This window comes from Egretta garzetta, unplaced genomic scaffold, assembly GCF_000687185.1.
Source record: "Egretta garzetta isolate BGI_Z169 unplaced genomic scaffold, ASM68718v1 scaffold319, whole genome shotgun sequence".
NCBI classification, from domain to species: domain Eukaryota; kingdom Metazoa; phylum Chordata; class Aves; order Pelecaniformes; family Ardeidae; genus Egretta; species Egretta garzetta.
The window spans coordinates 1021951-1043916 of record NW_009260769.1 but is presented as its reverse complement, the minus strand read 5'-3'; positions in this window follow the sequence as shown (position 1 = coordinate 1043916).

The following is a 21966-nucleotide window of genomic DNA, read 5'->3' as shown; positions in this document are numbered from 1 at the left end:
ACCGACTCTGGAGTGCATGCACACCCACATGCAAACCCTAAATATTTAAATTTTTAAGGGTGCTGCCGTTAGATTTCATAAATAGCCTGAGAAGCCCAGCTTGAAAAATTAAATTCCAGGCTTTATGAAACAAAGAACAATAATTTAAAAGAACTCTAGAGTTAAAATAGAGGATTGAATTATACCAAATGACAGTTTTCCCTGCTTGCTATTAATATGCTTTTTTTCTGAAATCATGCACATTGTATATAGCTACACTGGGATATTATTTAAAATGGTGTCAATCTGGAAAAGCTCAGCAAAAGAGAGCACAGTGGCTCCAGATGAACGCTGACATTACCAAGTGCCCAGTGAAGTCTCAACAACTCCCTGACACTGATCATTCCAAGTCAATCCTGGGATGCATAAATTTGTCTGTAACAGACAACATATTCCAAAGCATGTGCAAAACTACCTGCCCACACATTCATCAAAGTGCATGGTGAACTTTCATAAATCTCCTGTTACTTTTCCTCAGCTCTTTTTTTCTTGGCTGGTAAGAGTCACAGAGGATTTTTTTTTCCTTTTAACATTTCAGTATTTGATATTAGACCAAGGCAGGGTGCTGCCTACATATTGAGTTAGTTTATGCAATACACTATAAAGTACAAAAATGACATGACAGAAAAGAAAAAAAAGAGTTTTCTAATGTCTGTGACCTGAAAAAGAAAATGTGAGCAGCAAATACCCAATTGCAATTTTTATTAGGCAATTAGCTGATTGCTTTTATGAAGTACTGACAAACTTGAGATACCTGCAGTCAGTTGGTGAGCGCAGGGATTTGGATCCCCACCCGTCTCAAGTGCAATAGATTCATATAACTCGGCTTTGATATTTCCCATGGTTCAGGTTAAAAAACCCACCCACAATAAACAACTGTTCTATCTCAATCATTTATTCCTCAAACACCATTGTCAAGGGGTAGCAAAGAATATTGCCAGATGGATTTGTGCAGAAATGGATAATTAAGTAATGACCAATTAAAATACAATCTGTAAATCTAGTAGCAGGAGAAAAAAATTGTTATGATAGATGTTCATTAGTTTTGCATTTAAAATTGTTCCCTCCTAATAACGAGCCAGTATATTTTAATCTTAAATCATAGTTTACTGTTTGTCTTTTTTTCATCTCTATTAAAAGCTCTATGTCCACTGACACACATTCACATATACATTCACATAGCTACTTTCTGAATAACACTGCAAAAAATGAGACTTAGTTTCTGCACAAAAACCTATAGGAATCTGTGCTTTTCAAAAAGGTAAATCTGCAACAGAAAGATACTGCTAATATAGAAGAAAATGAGACTTAAACTATCTTCAGTAAACATCACTGGTAAAGCTTCATTAGTATGTATTTTCACATAATTCAATTAGCCAAAATACATACAAATGCTGGCAGTGCTGTTCCCTGCTCAGGGAGCGTCAGTGAAGCTTTAAACAGATCTGAAACAAAATTGCATAAATGGCATGTAAAGCCCTGTGCATACAAAGATACCTTCAGGGTTCTAATAAATTCATGAAACTTTTTAAAGTATGATTTCCTAGCAGGCAATCACTTTTAATTAACAGGATCACCTACAGCAACACATGTCCTTCAAAAACTTACATTATTTTTTCTTTTTGAATTTCAAAGTTTCTGTAGTAAAAGTTGAATAGCTGAGTAGCTTAACCTCAAAAGGATTGCAGGCTTTTATGACAGTTATAAACCACTGTGGTGCCTTCTTTATAAGAAGAAAAGATTCTTAACACAACAGAGAAAGAAGGAAATCTCTTTTTAGTCATAGCTAGAAGCAAGCATTTCCTCCAAAGGTCAGAAAACTTTTCCTCAGTTAAAGAATATTTTTAAGGACATTGCAGGCTACTTGTACAAGTAATCTCTGGTAATTTGCTGTATGAATTAAACATATAATTTCCAATATTTATTATTTTATATACTTCTGCATTTTCTTTTATTTCTCTGAGCTCTCAGTATACAGTTTTGGTAAACATGGGGGTGAACTGGTGAAACTGGCTTCCATAATGAGCTTTACATGAGAGAGGGAGCAATGGGAAGCTCATCTCTTTATTAAAAAAAATAAATCATACTAGTTTACTGAGCACATCTTTCAGGGCTGCGTGTTTGAGGTGATGCTTGCCACTTGCTTAGAAGCACATTTCCATGTTCCAAAGCTGGCAAATCTTCTTACCTGCAGATTTAAAGTGACAAAATACTCCGTACTTTGAGTTGGAAAGAAAATAACAGGAAAAGCATGGTAAAAACAGTAGTGCCAAAGACAAATATAAAAGGATCACCAGCCCTCATTTACATGAATCAAGCCATTGATATTGGTACCTGAGAAACTTGAGCAGGATTTGCATAAATGAATTTAAGGAGAAGGACAATAAACAGGGGTACATTGTGCCTGGCTTGGTCCAGGAGGTTTTACAGGCTGTAATGGCTTGGATGCTATGTGTCCTCTAACAGTGACCAATGGTAAATATATTTTCTTTGCTTGATTTTGCGGCTTCCTTCCAGGTGACCATCCATTTAGAACACAGGGAAGGTGGTGGAGGCTGAATTTATGTGTCTTAGCAGAACAGTCAGCCTCATGCCAGTGAAATGCACGATGTCTTGTGTGAAAGTATTGGCACATTTTCCTTAGGTGCATTTTCTGACTTGGAGAAGAACATATATGCTAAAGCTCTGGGAGTGGAGAGGGGAACAAGCACCCTTGGAGCATTTGAAAGTCCCACCAAGAATTAGTTCTAAGGCACAGGTGGGCTTCTAAGAGGAGCAAAAGACTAAAAAGCGTGTTTATGGATCAAACAGCCTTTCTGGCTAAAAAGAGCACAGCGCTTACAGTGCACCTGTATTTGAAATGAACATGTGAGGACAAAGTCATATGCCATGTAGTACTGGTTGTGCTATAAATGATTTGCCGTGTACATACCAAGGTGCTCATAATGCTAAGTGTCATTTGGGTGAATGCACACCCTATGTGTACACATAGGGATGTCACTGCCATGTCAGGAGCACCCTTTCACAGCACCCCAACCAGGGGCAGGTTCAGCATATCCTCCTGTCTTGACGTGGGGCCTTCTACAACCTGCAACGGGGCATTTTGGCTCTTTATTGCTCCTCTTCAAATCCTCTCTCTTCAACCAGACTCTCTCACAGGTAATTATTCCCATAGAATCATAGAATAGTTTTGCTTGGAAAGGACCTTTAAAGGGCACCTAGTCCGATCCCCCTGCAATAAGCAGGGACATCTTTGACTAAATCAGGTTGCCCAGAGTCCTGTCCAACCCGACTTTGAATGTTTCCAGAGATGGCGCATCTACCACCTCTCTGGGCAACATGTTCCAGTGTTTCACCACCCTCATTGTAAAAAATGTCTTCCTTATATCTAGTCTAAATCTACCTGCTTTTAGTTTAAAACCATTACCCATTGTCGTATCACAACGGACCCTGCATGGTCTATCCCCATCTTTCTTACAAGCCCCCTTTAAGTACTGAAAGGCTGCAATCAGGTCTCCCCAGAGCCTTCTTTTCTCCAGGCTGAACAGCCCCAACTCTCAGCCTTTCTTCATAGGAGAGGTGTTCCAGCCCTCCGATCATTTTTGTGTCCCTCCTCTGGACCCGCTCCAACAGGTCCATGTCTTCCCTGTGCTGAGGACTCCAGAGCTGGACGCAGTGCTCCACGTGGGGTCACACCAGAGCGGAGTATGTAGCTGCCTTCCCACCAGAGGCTGTCCCTTCTCTTGTCTCATATTAGTCCCACCCTGTTTTCAAGCAGATGCTTACAGGACCTGAATACCTGCCATGAACCTGGGACTTTGGGCAAGTCCCCTCTCTGTTTGCTTACTACCTGTTGTCATCTCTTTTGTATGTTAGACTGCCTTTGGAGCAGTGGCTCATTCTTCTTCTGTTGTTGTACAGCACCCAATAAAGGTTGCTTTTATCTTGTCGGAGGCCGCTAGTTTTTACAGAAGGCCAAATACAGAGATTGACTCCTAAGAATAAGATAACATTTCTCTGTACCGGGAATGCTAATGCTTTGTTGTTTGGAAATGCAAATAAAGCTTTAGTCTGCAGTTATACACAGTTACTCTACTGACAGTATTTCTAATCAGTTCAATAGACTGAATTTTGCTTTATTTTTGTTGAAATTAATGAGGCCTTGTGTACATGTATGCCTGTCTGTCTACCTGTACCACACAAAGCATAATCTGTGTCCAGAATACAGTGTGTGTGTGCATCTAGTGTTGACATAGATTACTGTATATTTTACTGTAGCCAGCAGCTGGATTATAAAGGACAACCACTGGACAATTAAAAAGCATTCAGAAGGACACAGCCACAGCACAATCATCAAGATATGCTGAAACAAATTAGCATCATGCAAAGTTAGGCAATGTTTAATTCATAGAGTGTGCCTATATTTAGCCATCTTATTATTTGCAATATAATCCATTCATTTATTGAAGGTTAATGCCAAGTTTTTCTCCTGGGTATTTGGTAGATGTGTCACAGGGCAGTGTAGCCCTTTTGATTTCCATCCACTAGATGGATTGAATTTGCTATCAAAATATATATGCTCGTGGGTGGGTATGCACATGCAAGCTGCCTGATGTGAGCACACTCAACAGAAATAGGGAGAATTCCCTAACCACTGTTGAGACACCTTCTGTCATCCCATCTTTCCTGGGAAAGACCACAGACACAGAAGAAATATTAATAGTGGTTTATGAAAGAACAGTGCCACTGCCTTCATAAAGAGAATGCTGTTGATTTTGCCAATGTACACATAAAGGATAATGACTGAAGAGAAGGTGAATCGCCATTCACTTTTGAGGCACTCCATGAGATGGTGGAGGAAAGTCTCACAGGGCACCACAGAAAGAAATCCTTTGAAAATGATATGAAATGTAGGAAGAGGACTGGGGAACAGAAGAAAAAGCATCAAAACGGCAGGGTTTGAGTGGAGACATTAAAAGGTGAATGTCCTAAGACCGTATCTGGGAAATGATGTTTGTTCTGGAGCTGATGTGATCAAAAATAGAGCTGGCCTAATTGAATGGAGAATATGAATAGCATAACCAGGTTGAACACGGTGAATTAAACTGTTCTTCTGTAGAGTAGCTGGACTGGACTATGTAGAAATTTAATATATTTTTGACAGGGTTTTGAAGGAATATGATTTGGAATTAGTGACAAGATTTTGAAGGAGGAATACTTTTATATAGATCACACTGTCTAGGGATATGCCTGGTGCCAATCATTTTGATAGTTAAGCACAAGAGAGCCTGATTTTCAAAGGTGCTGAGCACACACACAGATCTTGTTCACTTCACAGGGTATTATTTTTTTCATGGTCCTTGACACTCGAAAATCAGGCCCTAGGTTTCTGACCATTAAGGAACTACAGTGTTACTGTAAATGAGGAAGGACAAATCATAATATCATATATATGAGAAAAACACTGAGTCTTTTTGAACACGAGATGTTATCTTTTATTCAGAAGGTAAAGCTCAACATTGTAGAATTATCTTGGTAGCTGCACAGTGTAAAATGCAGAAGAGGGGAGGTGCATCTGTAAAGCTGGCAAGGTAGTGTAGGTCTGACCAAAAATCTGTATTTCTACATAGTCTGCCAGCATTAGGGAAGGATTCAGAAGCAAAGGCTTCACTGGCACTTCAGACTTTTGACTATGGAGGAAGTCTGCACCCACCTCTATTGCATGTCTGATTTCCACATCTCTATCTCACCTCTGTTGGCCCTGTCTTCTATCATGTCTAACCTTACTGATGCCAGTTAGGTTCCCATCTCCTAGGTTGTTCTTTGTGACCTTTCCTCAAGATACCAGAGCGTGCTGTGTGTTAGGTGACATTATTGACAGAGTTAATGAATCTCTCAGATAATGATCATAGCAGCAAAGGGAATTTCCTGCACACGGTGATTCTTCTCCATGGCCGCTCCATTTCCCTGGTGATACCCTTCTGCAAGGCAAAGTTTCTGTGGCATACAGAAACGTGCAGAGCCCAGTGGGAGAGAGGCAAGGTTTGGAAGAAGAGTATCTGCTTCTAGGTCAGGCTAGAAAATCAAGTGTGGTTTGTCAGCAAGCTAAGTAAAGGCTGGGAACAGCCCCTCTGAGTTGGACTTGACTATGCTGGTCAATTAGGCAATTTGAGAGAAAAGACCTCCAGAGTGGGCAGAGCAGTCGTTTGATTTCCTTGGACAGAAAGAAAAGTGTGAGGACTGGAAGACAGGCAGTTGCTGGAGCTGGGCCAATGAGGACTGGGCATTACCTGACACCAGTCAATACCTACCCAGTGAATTTGTGATTACCGGTTTCCACTGGATCTAGGAGTTCTTCCCATCTGCTTCTCAAAAGTATGTGTTAATACATACCTATTAATACCATTTATTTGGTCACTCATAGGCTTGCAATCAGCATGACTTTAGCTCTTCCATGAATTTTTGACAACCAGAGACACCCATGCTTTCCTTTTCACTGTACACTGTTGCATGAAGTAACTTCACTATTAGTTTAAGAAGGCTTGAGGTCTTGCACCTCTGGTTGGCTTCTCCGCTGTTAAGAAAGGATGTGTAGACTTCCATGGAAGCTATCACTCTCAGGTCATATTTGCTTCTTATTTTCTTTTTGAGTCAAGAAAACAATACTGACAAGCTGCTTTCTCCACAAATGGTCTGTGGCTGCCTCATAACAGAGATTATCAACCATAGGTGCCATATTGTCAGACTGCAAAAGGTGGTCTGTAGACATTGCAGGAGAAATGAGTCAAACCCCACATACACTTATATTCCTATACAGCCAACTACATGAATGTGCTAAATGGGTAAAATAAAAATAATAAATGAGGTCAAACTCACTTGTAGCTGTTTATAATTGTAAAGTACTGTGGAGTACAGTCCAAGGACTTTTGGTTTTTTTTCAGAAAGACCAAGTGAAGGCATCCAATAAAAGGTCACAAATACTGGGGGTCTGCCTGGAAACACTGAAGAAGGATGCCTAATGGCCTCTTCTAGTGGGTACTTAAGAAGGCATAAGTAGAGTGTATTCTACTCTTAGCTCTGCAATGTAACCTTATTAAGTCATGTCACCTCTGTGCTTCTCTTTCCATTGCCACTTTCTGTTTGTCTTTTTTTATTTTTATTGCTAGTCCTTTGCATGAGAGACCATCTCTTACCTTGAGTTCGTACAATACCTAGGAGAACTGGGACTTAAGCCCACTTGCAGCTTCCTGCATTACTGAATGTGATAGCCATGCCTAGAAACTTGCATGTCAACAAATTTCTAAAGGTTGGAGAAAATACAGCTTTTCTGACTCAGAGTGGAATTATCATTAAAACTCAGAAAGGCAAAATAAGTTTGGGGTACTTATCTGCCCATATTTTTAAATAAACTTAAATTTGGAAAAATGTAGGCTTCCTTTATGCCTACAGATTTTCATGAAGCTGGAACACTGTAGGTTATATGTTTGTGCCAATTACACTGGTGCAATCCTCAGTCATTTCACCTCCACTAATTTTACTTTTTATGACTTTGAAGGCTGCAAGGCATTTATCCTTGAGCTTGCTACTTAGACATAGACAAAGCTGCAGTTCCCTCTCCCTTGGGATTTACTTGCTAAGAAGTAGGTCTGTGTCCATCCACCATGAAACAGAGCCTGACCCCGTGTTTAAAGCAAACAGATGAGGCAAGTACTTCTGGGCCACATCCTGGAAAGTACTCATTGCTTTCTGTGGACTAATGACTTTCCCTGCTGTGACAGGTTATGTTGTTTTGAAGCAGCTGCTGAATTTTGGTTGGCCCCAGGTAGAGAACCTGAAAAAAAAAATGTCCCTTTAAGAAAAAAATAATTTTCTTAGGCCTTACCTGATCCCACATTAAGATGGGCTGCATGTTACCTACCTCAGAGCAGGGATACAGTAATTAGGAAAATAGATCTCAGTCTGATGGCTGATGCAGGTACAGGAAGGGAATAATGGAGTGAAGGTGGGAACTGCATTCCCTTTTACAGATTCCAGCTCAGAGAAAAAAAGATACCAATAGCTGTAGGGCAGGATACATTTCTAATCAGGATTTAAATCCTAAATGAATGAATGCTAATGAATTATTACTCCTTTCCTATTAATTAACAGAGTGTTTCACAGCACCCTCTAGAGAGCCCAGCCAGAACACTGTTGTGCTATATAGGGTTTGTGTAGTTCTCCACTATCTTGATTATCTCACTATTTTGTAGGGATGAGGGCTTTTTGATACTTAGACATCAAAGTGCTTGGAAACAGCTGAAATTATTTGTTACCTCACTAGACCAGCTGGTTCTGAGGAGAGTCGTGCCCAGTCTTAACTTACAGTCATCTTGCTTTTTCTGGTTCATCTGAAAGTTACTTTAATGTTTAATTTACTTGATTTAATGCTCACAAGAAACAGAGAGTTGGAAAAAATCTGGTAGAAGAGGACTGAGGAATTGAGGAAAGGAATGGTTCAGGAATGTTAGCAAGTAACAGGAGGCTGCCTCTCCTCTAAAATGCCTCACTGCAGCAAGGAGAAATACTAAGAAAAGCATTTTAATTTCTACTTGGTTTTGCATGACTGAGAGCCTGGATATTTAACTTCATGTAGGGAAGAAAGGCTGTGGCGTGTGTGCAAGTATCAGCCACGATGTAGCTGAGCAGCAGTAAAGCTAGTGCATGAATTAAAGTAAAGAACATATAAAAGGAAATAAAAGGATCTGCCTAGAGATCAAATGTGGCATTTGTACAGAACCTTATTCAAAATGGATACAAATGCATCAGTTCCTCAGAATTATAGGTGAATCAAAGGAAAATTACATCCAGGAAGATAAAGCAATCGACCAGCAGCCTTACCATGTGAGAGGCAGAGATGCAACTTTGAAGCTTCCCGTATGGCTTGCCAAAGAGCCAGATGTTGCAGGTGGAACAATGTCCTTTCTGGCTTAGCATCTGGTTCCTGTCGTTCTGATCCATAGAAAAAGGAGATGCGGAAGGATGTGGTAAAAATCATTTTTAAACTTCATTTAAGAAAAGAGTCTTTTCTATTGCTTTTGTAATAAAATCATATTTGAAATGAGCATTTTTCTTCAGAGGTGGAGGCTATCACAGATAAATGAATATGGGATCCCCACTTCTCACTACAATGTGCAATCCAGGAACCTGTTACTTCATTTGGAGCTTGAACAACTAATTTCTTGGCCAATAAGAGGTTATGTAGCCCCAAAGGGTAACATAACCCAGATAAATCATCGTTCTTCCCATCTGAGGGGAAGTATTAACTATTTGGTGGAGCAAGGATTTGGGATTTATAGCCCCTTGGTCCCATCCTTGGCTCTGTCACCCTCACAGGCATTTTGCAGCCTGAATATACTCTAGGTTATCCTCACCTCTTAAGGATATAACAGTGATTATCCTCCTTATAAATGCTCATAAAATAATAGCAATCTATAAAAGGTTTTAAGATTTTTTATGTTAGGTGTGAAAGCGGTTCAAACTGTGGCCCCCCCACAATCTTGGTAATTCCTGTCCAGTATTTCAGTTTTCCTTGAACAAGATATATCACCCAGATATATCAAAATAGAAAGCCAACAACACCAGTTGTCCTTCCTTCCTTCCTCTCTCATCCTTTCTCTTCCTCTCCCTACATAGTCCATCTCCAACAGGAAGAAAGATGCAGTTGCTATTGTACCAGGGTACCGTAAATCCTACTTTGAAGAATTGATTACAATGATTCTTCTTCGATTTACTGCCTTTATGATGAAGTCTCATTGCTGTTAATTAAGTTACTTCGATTGTGTGCTAATTTATATTGATTGGTTAACCTGTGTTTTTCTCTTACTTGAGTACTTTTCACCAACGCTGAGCTTGCAGCATGTGAGAGTGGTAATACTGCTGCAAAAAAAAAAAAAAGACCTGTAGATTTAGGATGTAATGTCAGGTTCACCAAGAGGACATTGCTAAGCAGATCACAAGGCAAATGACAGGAAAGATGAGTACAAATGAGTTGATCACTCTGCCAGAATCCAATTTTATGTGGCTGCTGGATCCTTGTGATAGTTTACCGTGAAGGACAGCTGGCACATTTCTTGTCCTTTTCATGATGCACCATAGATCAGGCCAACAGCAAAGTCTCTGTTTGAAGTCAGTTTTATTATTTTAAATCCAAAAGTGGTTTGAATTACTTCAGAAGTTGTAAAAAATATTATTGCTCCAAACACCCCCATGATCACTGGAAAGGGGCTCATGAAACTCCATATATGCAGCCCTGTAGGCAGTGTCACATAAAATATGATATGACATGGTAACATAACAGACACTGACAGGTTATCCAAGTGCTTCCAGCAAGAAGGCAAGTATCTTAGTACCACTGGCACATCATTATAGAAATTACCAGTGAGCTATTGTCTACTGTGGGTTTCAGAAGGTGCCTCTGGGGAGAGAAGTGGGGTTTCTGAGAGAAGTCAGTTTGTGAGAGAGGATCCCACTGCAACTCAGCCACCAAAAAGAGATTAGCAATCAGTTAATGCATAACAGTATGAAAGCTGATGGCTAAGAGAATCCATGGCAATGCTTGCACAAAACCTTGAAAGGATTTCTTATTATTTCCATGTCATGATCACCAGAATCAGACCCATGTCCTATGAGAAGTGCTGCTGGATGCTTTTTGTAATTTCTGAAAGAAATTATTGCAGTTTGTATCTGACCTTCTGGCCCACACAGTTAAAAACAGGTGATGTCCAGGGCTTTTGGCAGAGTCTGGGTGCTTTGATTATGTTAGCTCAAACAACTTCCCAGCTTTTTCCTGGGTCTCAAAGGCCACAGCTTTCTGCTTTACTTTTTCCACTAAATAAATATGTTTGTGACTAGATCTTTCTGTGTTTATGCCCTATGGTTATAAAAAAGATTTTCCTAGACTTGGCCTCAGGTCATGAGATGAGCCTGCCCAAAAATTTCACATCTAAATTTTCCTCCAGACTGGAGTAGGTATTTGTCTCCAATGTGTAATCTTTTTCTCAGGGAGTGAAAAACTAAGTCAGAGGCAGTGGAGATAAGAGTCAGGCCCTATATTTGGAAATAACCTCAATTTTAAAATCAGAAATACAGAACTGTATTCAACACCAATATTACTCATGAATTTTAGCAGTCTGAGAAATTATATACACATGCCTTTTATAACAGCATTTGCTTCAAATTAAGGTTGGTATCATCTTGCCTGATTTTTGAATGTGACATATAAAGATTAAGTTAAAACTTGGTACAGAATTCTTCTGGGGTAATATGCCAGCCTGGTTTAATAAGGCTTATATTTATCAGGAAACTTCTCTAAGTGCTAAGACAGAGAGGTGGTAGGAAACTGAAGCTACCTAGTAACGTTTTATACCAAAAAGAAAAGGGCAGTTATGCTTTTCTGCTCAGGAAGTCATTCTAGTTTAGTGTTAAGAGAGTTGCACATTTTGCTGCCTTCTGGCTCCTCACGCTTTCCTTTTCCCACCTGCCATACATTCACTCACTTTGTGCTTCTTTTTCCCCTTTCCATCATCCTGCAGCCCCCTCACGCCTGCCACTGGCTCAGAGCTTCTGCATGTACCCCATTCCCCCGCTACCTGAATCTGCAGCTCTGCCACTCTCCCATCCTATTATACCAGGAGCTTATAGTAGTAAATAAAATGGAGCCAGGCATGGGCCTGAGCACTTGTGTGTGACCATCTATATTGTTCAACTCTCAGTGGACTTCCTGGCGTGGTTTTAGCTGACAGCCGCTAGGACTCTCCCGGACAGTGCCATAGTTGCCCAGCAATAGCCAGGTACTAGTCCCAGTAGGCAATCTGAACACAGCCACCCTGTTTTGGGGGAAAGCAAATTGATGTATATGGGCACCAGCCATTTTGTTCCACTTGGCCTCTGAACAGAGGAACATCGAGGGCCCGTTTTATTTAGTCATACCGATACAGCATGTGTGCCCATTCCCTCTCCCTCCCTTCCCAGCCCTGCTATGCTATTTTGAAGGCCTCATGTGCCTCCTCCCTATGCTATTTAGTGATGTCTTTTCACAAATATCTGGTTTAGGCTGCATTATTAATACTTCTGAGTGCTCAAAAATCATAAGATGCTGCAGCACAGAGAATTATGTCATTGGCTTAAATATTGGCGGATTAAAAATAATACCTTTTAGGCTCCTTTTATTACCTCTGAGGGATTTTTTGGCAGGAGAGGGGAGGTTTTAGGACATATTCTGGTCATGCTTCCAAGCTTTCCTCTGCATCATTGATGGAAATTACCTTTTTATTATTAAATGAGAGTAGAGATTCTCAGCAAATCATCTGATCCCAGGAGTAGGGGCTTTAAGACTGATACAGTTGGCAACAATAATTCAGAATAGAGGGATATCATTAGCGTTATCTCCAATCTTCCAGTTGTCAGAGCTAGATGGAGGGGGTCTTGGCCCTAAAGCTAACTTTACCCAGAACTCCCAGGAACATACCACCATAAACACAGGTTTAGGCCATGTTTACATGGCACAGTGCAATGCCATGTAGAGAAACCGCATTTTGTCAATTAGAGGTAGTTTGGGTATCTTCATATGGCGCTATATTTGTTCACTGTAGATATACTCATTACCTCTTTCAGCCTCTGCCAGAGTTTTCCTTGTGTGTGATAATGAAGGGGTCCCTTTGTTCCATGTTTGCTGCTGCTGCAGAGGGTAATGGACCGTGCTCAGGCAAGCCTGCTGCACTGACCTCCAGTGCAACTCCCAACATACTTGAAAAATAAATGGCCAAATCCATTTAAACATCAAAGCACTGATTTGGGAGCTTAAACTTTATGCTCCTGGTTTGAAAATTTAAAACTTTTGTACAGCAGTTAGGAAAAAATATGGTTGCATTTGTGCTTTTATTAGTGGACACTGAAATATTTTTCCCATTTGGTTATCGTCGGAGTGAATCCACATAACTGATTTCAAAGCTTAGAGGCACAGTTTCTCACCCACATGAATGGTCCAACCATAAAACTTGATATTGAAAATAGAAAAGAATTACTGGATGTTGATCTTCTCAAATATATTCTAGAAAACAAAGACTGTTCAGATAGAACTATGAAGCTTAATACCTGATATCTGGAAAACACCACACATAAGCACATATATAGACACAAATAAAAGGAAATCAGCAGTAAGCAAGGAATAACACCTTTCTCTCTTCAGATAAATGGTTCCATCTGAGCTATAGCAGCTTACTGAACCATGAAGGTAGTGAAGCAGGGCGCATAATTCATGTTTCAGGCCATTAGAATGAATTGAGTCTCTACAACTTTATAGAAACATCATCTCTTTAGCTCCATTTAAGCTATGTGCTCAGCCTGAGTGAATGCAAACAAGATCTCCAGCAAACAGCATTTCCTTAAAAGCAATAAATACTCTCAGGGTCTTAATTTTAGTGATGGTTTCTTAAATGGTGCTTTCAGGTCTCGGGAGAATGTAAATAGCATGAAATGCAGTAAGGACAACTGCAAAAAGTCCATGCAGCAAGTAATGAGAAACAATGGCTACCCCTCCCAGGGAGTGGACTAAATCATCAGACCTGCAGAAAAAGTGGACTTTGCACTCCCACCAGTACTTTCCACCTCTCTTCTTCAGAAACAGAAGCACAGATGTATCACAAGTAGTCTAACTTGATCATAGTCGCTCAGGCTCTGATCTGGACACCTAAGTAAGTGCATAAGCACCTCCTTGTTCTCGCTCATTTTGGTGGATAAGAGGTCACCCCTGTGGGTGATCTTGTTTAGATGCTGTGATTCTTTTCTTCATCCTGACACACACCAGTATCACTCCTTACTTAGACTACAGTATTGGTTGCTTTTGTTTATTTACATACCATAGCCACAGTCCTTCCTGATGCACTATAAACAATAATTAGGCTTTCATTTTGCCACATTTTTCACAATGGCTGCTGATTCTTGCGACAAGGTGTTCCTTAAGGCTATCCTTGGTGAGACGTTTGGTGAGGAACAGTAATATTGTTATTGTTTTTCTTGTTAAAAATATTCCCATGGCCGCGGAGTATCCAGGTGGCACCTGTGTGCAGAGCCCTCCTGGTGTTTGTGGGATTGTGTTAGAGGGGGTGGCCAACACTGGCCTAGTGCAGGCCAGTGGCAAGAGCAGCAGAGTAAGACTTCTTAAGGGTCTAATTCTGTTTTCTGAAGGATTTGCTGGTGTAGGCTTATCCCCTGAGTGTCGGTTTGCCTGTGTGCAAAAGGTCTGACTTGTGGGGTGTTCTGAAAATTAAACCTATTTACACACATTGTGGGATCCTGGGAAGGAAGGTGCTGGAGAAGTGTAAGGTATTAATTATACCATGCTAGTTGGCTGTGCTCTACAGAAGTGGCATCACCCCCTAAGAGTAGATCATGCAAAGTTACCTTGGAATTACCAAACAGCAGGAGCTATTTGCCACACAATTTCATTAAGAACTGCGGGTGTGACTCTGGCATGTGGGATGATGCAGTGAAAGCTTGCACAGTCCCCCATGGCATGAGAAATAAATGCCTTAGCCTAAAATTGTGACTTCAGATTAAAGTGCCACATGCAGTTATTTGGTTTCAAAAGTTACTCAGAATGAAAACACATTTATTAGAGTAAGTGCAATCTATATCTGATAAATGGGAACACATCTGGTCCATATCCCTGATACAAACCCCTCAGTATTAATTATATTGATGGTTAAAGCTGAGGAGTGAGTTGAACATTATTTATAGTGATCTTTGCTAAGTAAATCATTTTAAAAATGGCTTTCTAAATGTAATGTTTCCCTTTTAAGAAGCCCTACAGAATTAAAGAGGCTTTACAATGGAACATGAAACATATTGCAGAGGGAGAGACAGAAGCTTGCTTGATTAATGCGCACGATTATCAGCGATGCAAATCACTTTCACTTATTAAGTCTTGTTTAATATCCTAATGAAGGCTTCCTGAGCAGATTTGATAATTCCAGAGAAAGTGACTGTGAACTAATGCCCTTTCAACATGTTGAGAATGAACAGTGCTATAAAGAAAACCTCATTTACTATAATTCCCACCAAATGTGGTATCCTTTTCTAGACTCCTACCTCACAGCAGGAGACAATTAACCTTTTCGGTGCCAGAAGTGATTCCCAACATGTTCCAGCTGTGAAGGCCAGCAGGTCAGGCATGAATGAAGTTTACCTTCCGCTTTTGGTCTGAAAAACCACAATTATGCAAACACGTCGAGAAAGCGGTGAGCAACTCTGAGCTTTCACGTGGGTTCTGTCAGCACGTGCAAATGTGCTTACCTTAGAGAGAAGGGGTCTGCATCAATTCAACAAAGCAGTGTGCCTCTTGCAAGGAATGCTGCATATCACTCTAATTTAAAGCAGATCTTTCTGAAGGCACCGCAATAACCCAGAAGATGCCCTCACTAAGTATCTGGGTAATTGAACTCTTGTCGCTTCCACACCTGTAACAGTCAAACTACCATAGCTGTGATGGTGTAATGGTAGAATAGCGTCAAGGTGTGTCGTGGGAGGTAATGCCTTTTTTCCATAGACCTTGCCTCACTTCTAAATTTGGAAGTGGTGGGAAGTGATGGAAAATGGCACATTTTCCCTTTTCCTCCTTTGACCTTGTCCATGCAATGTGTGACTGAACATTACCGGACTGTTCCAGAGCCAGGGTGGCCACACCTACACACAGAGAAACGAGCCGTTAATGCAGTGGGTTGGAAAGCCCTTCACGTGTGGTATGAGCTGGGAGCCTGCGTGTTCAACTCCAGAGCTATAAGCTTTGCCTTAAACCATGGCTTTTCCCAGACAGAGCTGCAATTCAATCCTTTGAAGTTTCAGAGATTTACAGATTCCCTCTTTAATTTAAAAACAAAAACAATGTCAAAGATATAAAGAAATAGCTTTGATGGGGAAAAAAAGCGATTTCAACTTGTGCTTATCTGGAGATTTTCTAGGAAAAACAAGACACATAGTTAGATTTGTTTTTAAAACAACCAGTCCCCTGGAAGGGAGCACCTGAGGGGGGGAAATTGAAAGGCAGCAAACCCTTAAAAATTTTGTGAACATTTTTATTAGATCTGTATTAGGGCAAGGAATATGGATTGGACTGTGTGTTTGTAGACATATTTAGGAAACACATTTTCTAATCCACATACTCGTATAGGACAGGCTTTTAATATAGATTTACAATAAATACAGTTCGGTGGTACACATCTCCCACATGACTGAGAGCTGTCATATAAAATGAGATTGTAGAACTGGATTTGTACCTTTTATTTCTGTGTATAATGAATTGAGAACAGCATTTCAGATAACTATAGATGACATGATGGATCTCAAAGGCATAATCACATTTCAGCTGCTAATATAGTAACAGCAGTAAAAATAAGGATACTTTGAGAGCTTTCTTTGTTAAAAATAAAAGGCACCCAAGTTGTGTCAGTGTCAAATTGAGGGGGACTTGTACACACCTTCTGAAACTATGGAAAAGCAAATAATTATTGCAGTCCATCAAGGAACCTTTCACAGGAAAACCTTTCAGTATATAGCTATATCGTATGTTTAATTTAAACATAGAAAGTAGTTGTGGCTGAAAAGCCCATGTGTGCTATAATAGTGAAGAAAATGTACATATGTTGTTGACTTTGGGATATCAGCTGAAGTAGACTGAACCAGTGTTGTCAAAAACCTGGTATAAACATGTTTGTTGCTGTATGTGCTGGTGACATCAAAATCCTGTGTTCACATGAGAGAATGCTGTGGTTTGAATTCCTCAGGACTTCAGCCAGAACAGATGTCACTTAAAAAAAAAATGTAATGTCAGGTCAAAGGAGAGGGGTTGCTCCAAGTCCTCTTGTCATATAAATGAAAATAGAACATTTAAGTAGAACAAAAATATGAGATACTTTAGTCAGGTTTGCTTCAAAGAGTGTGAAACAGCTGCTCTTTCCTTTTTTCTCTGATAAGATAGTGTTTCAAAATAAGAGTTGTCAACATTTTTTTCATCAGAAATGACAAAAGATGATACCCAAGCCAGTTCTTAGCCCTTGAAAAATGTTACTATAGAAAAAAAAATGTTATTTTCACAGCCTACCTCTTGAAAACTTTCCAGCAGAGCTGTTGCCAGAAAGAGAATGAGAATAGCCATAGACATAATGCACAACATAGAGACTAAAAAGGTGTAACTGGAATAACAGAGGGAGAACTGGAGGGGAAATGAAGCTGAGGAGTGGAAGACTAAATACATTTGGGGTCATATCATATGTACTCGTGCTACTCAGTTCCTGGATAATAGGCATAGGGACATGCATTGCTAATTCTCATTAGCAGTTGGCCCTGAGGCTGTGACTGTCCCTCTCTGTTATTGACATTTTCTTGTCTTTGTAACCTCTGTGTTACTACAGTATAATTGGCTTGAGTAAACCCTTAAAGATCCCTGAAGTAAGTAGTAAGTTCTCCATCGTGCCTGCTCTCACAACCAGTGTGGCCACATCTGAGTGGGTTGTAGTGTGCGCTGACAACTCTACCGTTTTGGGTAAGCTGTTGATTGACTGCGCAACAATATCCGGAGGATCTGGCCAGGTCTGCTGTGGGGGGATGCAGCGTAGCTGGCGTGCTTCAGCTAACTCAGTGCTCAACACGGTTTTATTCTAAGTGTGGACAGTCATATATGAAATGTGCTAACTTTTAGTCGCTGTTTTATAAATTAACCATATGTCTTGAAAGAAATAGAGGCATGAGGCAACTCTTCCTGCCTGCTCAATTGTTTCTCCAATATCAACATTTATTAATGCTCATACGCCAACACCTGATTTTTTTTCAGGCAGTGCTGTCTAGATAGGATTTCTCCCTCTTCCTTGTTCTGTACCTTCTTACTAGACACACAAAAGGGCATTTCTCTCTAGGCTGATCTCATTTACATGGACTGTGTAATAAAAAGGGCTGCCTGGAAGAGTGGTCCTAAAAGACAGGTATCTGTTTCCTAGCCCCAGGTATTTAGCATGTGTAAATGTCACAGAAAACTACACCTTGAGCATGTAAAAGCATTTAGTGCCCACTGCCAGCAGTCATAAGTAAGCAAGTGAAACACAGTGCTGAAAAATACACTGTGTTCCACACAGCTCTGAAACAATAAACTCCGCTCCCCCTGATTCCAATGAAGCACTTAATCATTAAAGAATAATTTCCTCTGGAGATAGTAAATTGTTTGCAAGGGGTAGCAATAAATATAAACCTCCTGTAGATGACTGTTTCTGAGTTGCTGAGTGACTTAAAAGTATTGATGGCCACCAGGCTACTTCTGAAGTAAGCAAGTGGCCCTGCTGCAGAAATTACTATCATAACTGACATCCATCCCAATTACACAAGAGAGGCCTTTTGCTAAGGGACCTGCCTGCCAGGGCAGGTTTAGGCTAGACATTAGGAAAAACTTCTTCACCGAAAGGGTTGTCAGGCTCTGGAATGGGCTGCCCAGGGAGGTGGTAGAGTCCTCATCACTGGAGGTATTTAAAAGAAGGAGAGGTGCTTAGGGACATGGTTTAGTGGTGTGATGGCAGGGTTAGGTTAAAGGTTGGACTCGATGATCTTAAAGGTCTTTTCCAACCAAAGTGATTCTATGATTCTATGGAGTCCACATTACCCTTTTAGCTACAGAGGTGTTTGCTGTCTGTCCAGATTAAGGCAGTGTTGGGATGTTGTAGAGAAATCACCAATCATCCTGCACATATTGGGTGAATAAAGAAAAGAAAGGAGTCTCCATGGATACTAATCCACCATCTTTTATAATACTAACCACACTGTTCCTTTCGTTCTTTTTTACCTTTATGGATGTACTGTATTTCTGCGTATTTTCAGTTCAGCAACACTTTGTGTTGTAAAGCTCCTTGTGCCCAAGTGGATAAACACACTATGTTGTCCAGCAGAGATTGGCTCTTCTTGTTGATCTTGTTCTCTTTTAGTATGAAATCATATAAGCATCTCCATCCCGGACAGCACCAGCTTTTAAAAACTATTAATATTTAGGAAGACTTTGCACCAGTCACTACTATTTGCAAATTAAAATCTCATCTAATTAATTGAAAAAGAGTGAAACATTGGTTGCTTTGAAGTAAATGTACCCTTGACCTTAGCGTGCCCAAGACTGTACATAGGCTGGGTATAAATACACGTGTTTGTTATTAATAATCCCAGCCTATTTGCTACAGAGGCTGAAATAAATCAGTAGTGAGGCACTAGATGATAATGATACATATATATACAGATAAACTAATTTCCAGAGATTAAAGGAGAGTAAATTTCCTAAATGAACTGTAAATTTCACCACCCACCTGTGGGGTGTGTAAATATAGATATTGGATGGGAAGCAGGTTTTATTTTACTACTGACGTGATGCAGTGATGAACTCTGACATGTTGCTGACTGTGGTTACTTGATAAGTGCAAGATGTGAAAAGCCAGCAATAACACTAGATGGTATCAGATCTCTAAAATAATATGTGTTTGAAGGTGTTAGGTATAAATATGGCAGTACAAAAATAAAAACAGACAAAAGTATAGTTCATTCATGGAGGGAAAGAAACATCAGAGGAAACAGGTCTTTCTTTTTCTGTAGACTTTTAACAAGGAAATTGAACCCTGAAAAACAACAACTTTAGAATGATGTTTAATATTCTGGTGAAGCCAAGTGATGTGCTGCCAGAATTTTAACAGGAAGAGCTTCTGAGAAGTGTTCGTCTTTAGCTGCTGACCCTCATGATACCACCTGAGTAAGACCATCCTTGCCTCACAGGCCAGCAATTACTTACCCTCCTTCCTTACCTCCCACTGCCTTGGCTGCTGCTGCCTGTGCTACAGCTGCCCTCTGCAAGGGGGCTGTACCTAAACAGAAAGCTGTTGACCAGACTCTCTCATATCTCTTGGTTTTGAAGGCATGTGAAAAAAGCTGTAAAAAATAATTAACAAGAAAAAATTAGATAAAATAACACCCTTGAGTTGTACCTTGAATCATCAGACTACATGCAACGAGCTTTTACTGGTCCAAATCCGTAAAACTTTATTTGGGCCAAATCACTCTTGATTACCTGTTTAACCAGTTGTCTAGAGAGTGTATTTGATGGCCTCATGTAATTCAGGCTAAAATTCCTCCAGGTGCTTATGTGTTCACCTGCCTTCCCCTGTCATCTAGGTGTCTCCTGAGAGGATTTTCTAGTTCTTTCTGGTTCTGGGTGCACCAGCATGATATACTGTTACCTTTCTGCATTACGTTCTGAGTGTTACTTTTCTGCATTATGTTCTGGAGCTTCCAACTTCATTCACTGGAGTAAGTCATCATGTTGAGGATTTATTTGCTCAAAAAAATCCAGATTTCTTGGCTTTTCAAAAAAGTATGGAATGACTTAAAGCTTCAGATCCAGAACAGAAGGAATCCATCTTATACGTCTGTTCCTCCATCAAGAGACCACATTATGCAGAGAAGTGAAACTGGGTCAAATTTCTGGGCACTGTAAATTTGAACAGCTTCTTTGAAGTAAATGGACTTAGACAAATTAACACCAGCTAAGGATCTGCTTTGCTGAATTCCTGGTGAGTGTGAAAGGACTGCCCATGAGAATCAGTGGAGAAGGGACTGCAAAGGAAGGGGTCTAAATAAGTGAGGGACGACCCATCTACACTGCTTAAAATTGTTCTAGCGGATAATACAGTTGTTAAGATCAAAGATGGGACAAGCAGGATGTATCACAAATGCTTCTGGTGTGGGGAATCCTCGGTGAGAACTGTAGGCTTCCCATCTCCGCTGTCCCCTGCAGCTGCCTTTGCCTAGGTTATAGTGCTGGAAGTCCCTCTTATTTCTTGCAAGCAATGATTGTGCTTTCTCCTGCCCTCTGTTGCGTTGCTTCAGCTAGAAAGGGGCATGAGCATTTCCATCTCTCCTCATCTCCACTGATTTTGCTCTCCCTCATGGCAAAGCCACAGGGGTACCAGGTAGCATGGGTCCTGTGTGGACTCTGGCAGGGGGATCAGGCCAAGATGTTTGGTGGCAAACATGGATTACGGGGATCTCAGATTACTATGTAGGACATCTTAAAAATATCCTGATTATCAGAAAGTGCTTAGTATTTTCTGGAAAAAAGAGTTCCTTCAGAATGCTTGTGGTTGAGCACTCAAGAGCAGAAGGAGTTTTGTAACGGGTTGGCCTCCCTGTCTTGCACTGGTGTGAACAACTGTTCTGGAGCTCAGCTGGGGCAGGCAGTGCTGGGAGGCAGCCTTGGGAAGCCCTCCACACAGGAAGCTCAGCATAAAAGCAAAGGGTGAACAGGTGAGTAATAAAAAATCAAGGCAAGCCCATGTGCCTTGCAAATAGCAGTATCAAAAGGTTACAACCATTACCAGAGCTTTCGCGTTAAAGTTACCTTCTCTGAATCAGAGACCTGGTTCAGGATGTCTCTGAACCACTACCTGGAGTATGGACACGGAAGGTAATGGAAAAGAGAAAGTTCCCATATCAAATGCCATCTTGTTGCTTTGACCAGTCACCTTTTAAATATTTATGTTTTATTTTTATCTGCGTATTAGTGAGACATTATTTGTGCACAGGCTGTTAAAAACAGTTCTAAGGGAAACACACTTCCAGCTGGTTTCCTCCTGTTTTCCATCTGCTGTGTGTATGTGTCTTTGGAGGCATTTAACTGTTTCTTGTCATGGTAATTGGTATTTTTTCAGTAGTGAAGGTGGGAGGGGTGGAGGAGAGAAACCCTAAGGCATCTGTGTTTGTGCTCAGTTGATCTAAAAGAGATTATCCTGGTTATTTCCTAATAAATATTATGTGCTTTAAAAAAGACGGGGTGGGACAGGGGAAGGGTATCGAACATCAAGTAACATTAAGTTTTTA